This window comes from Perognathus longimembris, chromosome 7, assembly GCF_023159225.1.
Source record: "Perognathus longimembris pacificus isolate PPM17 chromosome 7, ASM2315922v1, whole genome shotgun sequence".
Lineage (NCBI taxonomy): Eukaryota > Metazoa > Chordata > Mammalia > Rodentia > Heteromyidae > Perognathus > Perognathus longimembris.
Genome location: NC_063167.1, coordinates 877,091 through 883,281, shown reverse-complemented (window position 1 = coordinate 883,281; position 6,191 = coordinate 877,091).

The following is a 6,191-nucleotide window of genomic DNA, read 5'->3' as shown; positions in this document are numbered from 1 at the left end:
TTCATGCCCCCAGCGGGAAGCCGAGTGGGCCGCGGCTCGAGCGGTGGAGCACCAGCCCGGGGGTGTGAGAAGCCGAGGGGCGGCCCCCCGCTGCCCCCCCCACACAGAGGGAGGGCGCCCGAGACCAGCCCGGGCAGGCGGCTGCCCACCAGGTGGGGGCCCCGTCCCGCTCCGCCCGCCGCCCCCTCCCCGCGGGCGCCTCCCGTGCGCTCCGACGGGCGGCCCTCCCCGGGCCTCCTCTCCGCAGTCCAGGCCCGCCCGCCCCGGTGCTGGGGGCGAGGCTGCGCCCTGGCTAAATTTAAAACCCCTGCCTAGCGCTTTGTGAAGTCGCTTTTGTTATTTCCCGGAAATGCCACTAAGTGGAGAAACCGGCCGCGACTGGGCTTGGAGGTATAGCGATTCTCCTGTGACACCCCCCCACCGCCGCCCCCCAACCCACAGGAGCAAAAGGCAGGGTGGCTGGGAGCAGCCCCAGGCCCCCATCCCCAGGGGAGAGGGCAAGGAGCACGGGGGGGGGGGGGGAGGCTCCGTGGTGGCTGTGGCTCCCATCTCCTGAGAACCGCTGAGCAGCCAGTCAGACTTTGGGCACTTACAACGTCGGCGCCTGCCAAGACGCTTAGCTTAGCGCAGGAGCTAGAGGTCTGGTCTCCTAATTTGTTTTTCTTGCTTCCCCATTCGGGGGTTTGGATGTCCGTCTTCCGGGGTCAGTTCTCCCGGTTGCTCCTTGCAGATCATTAAGATGGTAGTGTATGGACTAGAGAGCTGCATCTTGGTGAAGAAATGTAATATCAGTGTGCAAAACATTGTGTATCTCAGGAGCTGGGAATATGGCCTAGCGGCAGGAGCGCTCACCTCGTATACATGAGCCCTGGTTCCATTCCCCAGCACCACATATACAGAAAAACATCCGAAGAGGCGCTGTGGCTCAGAGGGGTAGAGTGCTATCCTTGAGCGAAAAAAGAAGCCAGGGACAGGGCTGGGGATATAGCCTAGTGGCAAGAGTGCCTGCCTCGGAGACACGAGGCCCTAGGTTCGATTCCCCAGCACACATATACAGAAAACGGCCAGAAGCGGCGCTGTGGCTCAAGTGGCAGAGTGCTAGCCTTGAGCAAAAAAGACGCAGGGACAGTGCTCAGGCCCTGAGTCCAAGGCCCAGGACTGGCCAAAAACAAACAAAAAAAAAAAAAAAAAAAGAAGCCAGGGACAGTGCTCAGGCCCTGAGTCCAAGGACCAGGACTGGCCAAAACAAAACAAACATTGTGTCTCTCAGGGTGAAGAACTCTGTGTTTCATGTGCTATTGCAGGAATTAAACCAGGGACTGGTGTTTGGTAAGCTCTAGTGAAGGCAAGTCCTTGCTACTGTTCCGATGTTCTTCCATGAGTATAGGATTCAAGGTTCATCTTCACGCTCCAGGGAGACTGTCGTGGCGCTGCCATCTTTGGGGTCCCCGCCCCCTACCCCCACCCGGTCACTTTTCTTCTGCTGTGCTTGCTTCCCTGTAATTTCCTGGACCCCCACACACTTCTTGTCTTCCTCACCTCAGAATGCGGTCACTTTTATGTCACGGGGTTACTCTCCACTCATTGAGACTAGTAGATTCTTCCAACCTGCCCCACCACCCCCAAAAGTTCCTTTGACACAGGGTCTTGCTATATAGTCCTAGGATGGTCTCTAATTGAGATCTTCCCATTTCGGCCTCCTGAGTATTGGAATTATAAGTGAGGACACCAAGCTCTACTCTAACACATTGGGTTTTTAATCATCTGAAAATATCCTTTTTCTGAATAATTAAGCCCCTAGTTTTTGTTTCATTCTATTTCTGGTTTTTAGGACTCTTTTCTGTGTGGTTTTATTTTTGCTTTAATAATTATATGGTTCTACAGGCAAATGTGCATACGTAGAAAAATTTAGCTTCTGTTATGTCCTCCTACCTCTGGTTGGTAATCATTTGTGTATGTGCACACACACGCATGCACACACAGGCCATTCCCAGGGCTTGAACTCAGGGCCCAGGCTCTGTCCCTGAGTCTCTCTGTGCTCAAGGCTAGCACTCTGCCACCTGAGCCACAGGGCCACTTCCAGCTTTTTCTGAGCAGTTTTATTGGAGAGAAGAGTCTCATGGGCTTTCCAGCCCGGGATAGCTTTGAACTGTGAGCCTCAGATCTCAGTGTCCTGAGTAGTTAAGATTACAATGGGCAGGAGCCACCAGTGCCCAGCAAGATAACCATTTTTGTTTTGTTTTTGCCAGTCCTGGGTCTTGGACTCAGGGCCTGAGCACTGTCCCTGGCTTCCTTTGTGCTCAAGGCTAGCACTCTGCCACTGAGTCACAGCGCCCCCTCTGGCCATTTTCTGTATATGTGGTGCTGGGGACTCGAACCCAGGGCTTCATGTGTACGAGGCGGGCGCTCTACCACTCGGCCACATCCCCAGCCGGTTGAAGTTGTTAAAATCCCACCTTCTGGGAAACCACGGCTGCAGCTCGGTGATGGGCAAAACCCCGAGCAGCCCGAAGTGGCCCGGGCCGTTCGGCTCTGCCTCTCGAGCCCAGAACCCGGCCGTCGGGTGTCCCTGCCCGGCTCGGCCCTGCCACCCAGCCACGCTCCAGCCCTAGCGGCCTGGGGGGTGCCCAGGCCCAGGCCGGCGCCCTGGGAGGGCGGCGAGGACGGGGGGGGGGGGCGCCCCTTCCACGGCCGGCCGGCCCGGCTGGCGGGCGCAGCTAACCACGGGCAGCAGAGCGGCCGTCCTGCGGGCCGGGCCCCGCATCCGCTCCCCGCATCCGCTCCCGCCGCGGGGAGCGCAGCCCGCGGCCTCTGGGCGGCCCCGGGGTCCGGGACGGGGCGGGTGGGCGGGGCCAGCCGTCCCGGGACCTGGCCGGGTGGGCGCCGGGGGGCCGGGGCCGGGCCTGGGCCCAGGGCGGCCGGCGCCCCTCGGTCCTGAGGTCCCGAGGACCGGCCCCCCCCGCGCCCGGCGCGCGCCCCTCCCCGGAGCCCCGTTCCCAGCCCGCGAATGGGCCGCGAATTCAAGCGAGTCCGCGGGCACAGGCCCGCCCGCCCTCCGCCCGCCCTCCGCCCGCCCTCCGGCCTCCCCCGGACCCCCGTGTCAGGCCCGGGTGGGGGGGCCGGGGCTGCCGGCGGCACTGCGCCTGCGCCGGAGCAGCCACGCGGGGCTGAACCACCGCGGGGGGGGGCACCGCCCCTCTCGAGCCGCCGCGTTGGTGCCTCCCGTTGCCAGGGAGACGAGCGCCCGACCCACGCCGCCCGGGACCCGCGGGCCGCGCCAGGCTGCCCGGCGAGCCCGGAGGTTGGTGGGGGGACGCGGGGGGGGGGCACGAGGGGAGGGGGCTTCCGAGGGGAGGGGACGGGGAGGGGGCCCCGAGGGGAGGGCACGGGGGTCCCCAGAGGGGAGGGGGGCCCCGAGGGGAGGGGGGCCGAGGGGAGGTGGGGGGCGAGAGGAAGGGAGGGGAGGGGGGCCCCGAGGGGGGGCTGAGGGGAGGGGGGGCGAGAGGAAGAAAGGGGAGGGGGGGCCGAGAGGAGGTGGGGGGCGAGAGGAGGGGAGGGGAGGGGGGCCCGAGGGGAGGTGGGGGGCAAGAGGAGGGGAGGGGGCCCGAGGGGAGGTGGGGGACGAGAGGAAGGGAGAGGAGGGGGCCGAGGGGAAGGGGGGCCGAGGGGAGGGGGCCTCGAGGGGAGGTGGGGGGCGAGAGGAGGGGAGAGGAGGGGGCCGAGGGGAAGGGGGGCCGAGGGGAGGGGGCCTCGAGGGGAGGTGGGGGGCGAGAGGAAGGGAGGGGAGGGGGCCCCGAGGGGAGGTGGGGGGCGAGAGGAGGGGAGGGGGGAGCCCCGAGGGGTGGTGGGGGGTCGAGGCCGGTCGCCCCCACCCCAGCGGGCCCGGGAAGGGGCTCCTCCGGGCGGTGCGGGCCTGGGTGCGGGACCCCCCTCCCCGCTCCCCCGGGCTGCGGGTGGGGGTTCGCGGCGCCCCCTCCTCTGGGAGCCCTCCAGCCTGACCCCGGCGGCGGCGTCTGCAGTCCTCATTGCTGGGAGGCTGGAAGTGTGAGGCCACCAGTTCAAGACCTGCCCCGGCACCGTGGGAGGGGGCGGCGGGCACAGCAGAGGGGGGGGGAGCAAGCCTGGGAACGCGGCCGAGAACTCAGTGTGACCCCGTCTGAGGGACCGGGGGCCCGGCGCGACCCCGAGGGCTGCCGTCCCTTTCTCTCGCTCACACGGTAGTGGTAGCTACGGGGAGGCTGAGGGCTGAGGATCCAGGTCCAAAGCCAACTCTGGGCGGGAAGTCCGGGACACGCCTGTCTCCAAGTAGCCAGCAAAAAAGCCAGACGTGCAGCTGCGGCTCAAGCGGTAGAGCACCAACCAGCCTTGAGCACAAAGCGCAGGGACAGCACCCAGCCCCGAGTTCAAGACCTAGTACTGACAGGGCGGAACTATTCGCAGATAAAGGGGGGGCCCTGCCCGCGCTTCTTCCCTGTGGATCCCCAATATGCCCGCTCCCAGGCCGGGGAGCCCTGTCCTGGCTGGGCCTGGGCCTGGCCTCGGCCCTGCCCACCCTCAGCCGGTCAGTGCCGCCTGCCCACGGCCCCTGTGTGGAAGGGGGTCAGGGGCTGTCCACTCTTCTGCGCGCCTGAATTCACTGGGGGGGGGGCGGGGGGCTCGCTGGGCTCCTTGAGGTTCCCCTTCCCCTCCCCTTGCCCCCAGAGTCACCAGCGGCCTCCTGCGTCCCTGCTGCTGGTGGCGTGAGTGGAATCGTGTCCCCTCGCCAGGCTGGAGCTCAGTGGAACACTGGGCTGAGCACTGTGTGTGGCCCTGGGTTTGGTGCCCAGCACTAAAGGGGAAAAAAAATCCCTTGTTGAACTTCTTACATCCCACCCCAGTATCTAAGAATGTGGCTTTGTGGGGACAGGGCCGCTGGTTCTAAGTCGTGAAGACGGGGCTATTTTGGAACAGGGTAAAACCCTAATCCAAGATGCCATGTGTCTCTATTTAAGCAAATAAAAATAAAAGTGTGGCGAGCGCCGGTGGCTCATACCTGCAGTCCTCGCTGCTCAGGAGGCTGAGATCTGAAGGCTGACATTTGAAGCCAGCCCGGACAGCAAAGTCTGCCATACTCCATCTCCAGTTTACTAGCAAAAAGCTGGGCCGGAGAGGTGGCTTAAAGTAGTAAGAGCACCAGCCGTGAGCAGGAAAGACAAGCGAGACTGTGAGGGCCCGAGCTCAAGCCCTGAGAATAGCACCAGAGAGAGACAGAGACACCGAGACCAAGACAGATTCGAGCATAGACGTGGACGCAGACCGCGTCACGTGAAGCCCGGATTTTGCTGACACAAGGCAGAGAACTAGCAGAAGCCAGGAGAGAGACGAGGGACGGGCAGGTCCTTTGTCGGCGTTCTTAGTGAGCACAGCCCTGCCCGCCCTTCTCTCCAGACTTCCCCCCCCCCTCCACCGTTCTTAGACCAGATTGCTGCTGTCTGAGCAGTTGTACTGCTTCCTGTGGTAGCCCTAGAAAACCACGGCAGTCACGGAGCGCTCTCTCGGGCCTTGCTCGGAGGGCACAGATGGATTCCCAAAATTTGGGTCAGAAAGAGGAACACGGCTATGGATCAGAACCAAGCGACTTCACCCTCCTGGACTGTCCCCGCCTCCTCTCCCTGTGGCTGGGTGTGCAGACTCTGTGCGGGGCTGCGGGAGCACCTGCCATTTCTCACCACTCCAACCGGTTCCCCCACCGCAATTCTGGCGGGAATCCCTCCTCCCTCAGTCACCTTCAGCACTATTCTCTGTCCTTTTGTCGATTGTGGGGCTCGAACTCTGGGCCTCGGTGCCGTCCTTGAGCTCTTAAGCTCAAGGCTAGCACTCTACCACTTTGAGCCACAGTGCCACTTCTGGTTTTCTGGTGATTAACTGGAGATGAAGCTCATGGACTTTCCTGCCTGGGCTGGCTTTGAACCGTGATCCTCAGATCTCAGCCTCCTGAGTAGCTAGGATGACAGGGACAGGTGTGAGCCACCAGTGCCCGGCTCCTGAGCTTCTTTTGCCAAAGGCTGAGCCACAGCGCCATTTCCAGCCTTTTCTGTTTATGTGGTACTGAGGAATCGAACCCAGGGCCTCATGCATGTCAGGCAAATACTGTACCACTAAGCCACATTCCCAGCCCCCTTCAGCACTGTTCTCATCCCTTTCTTCCCTGT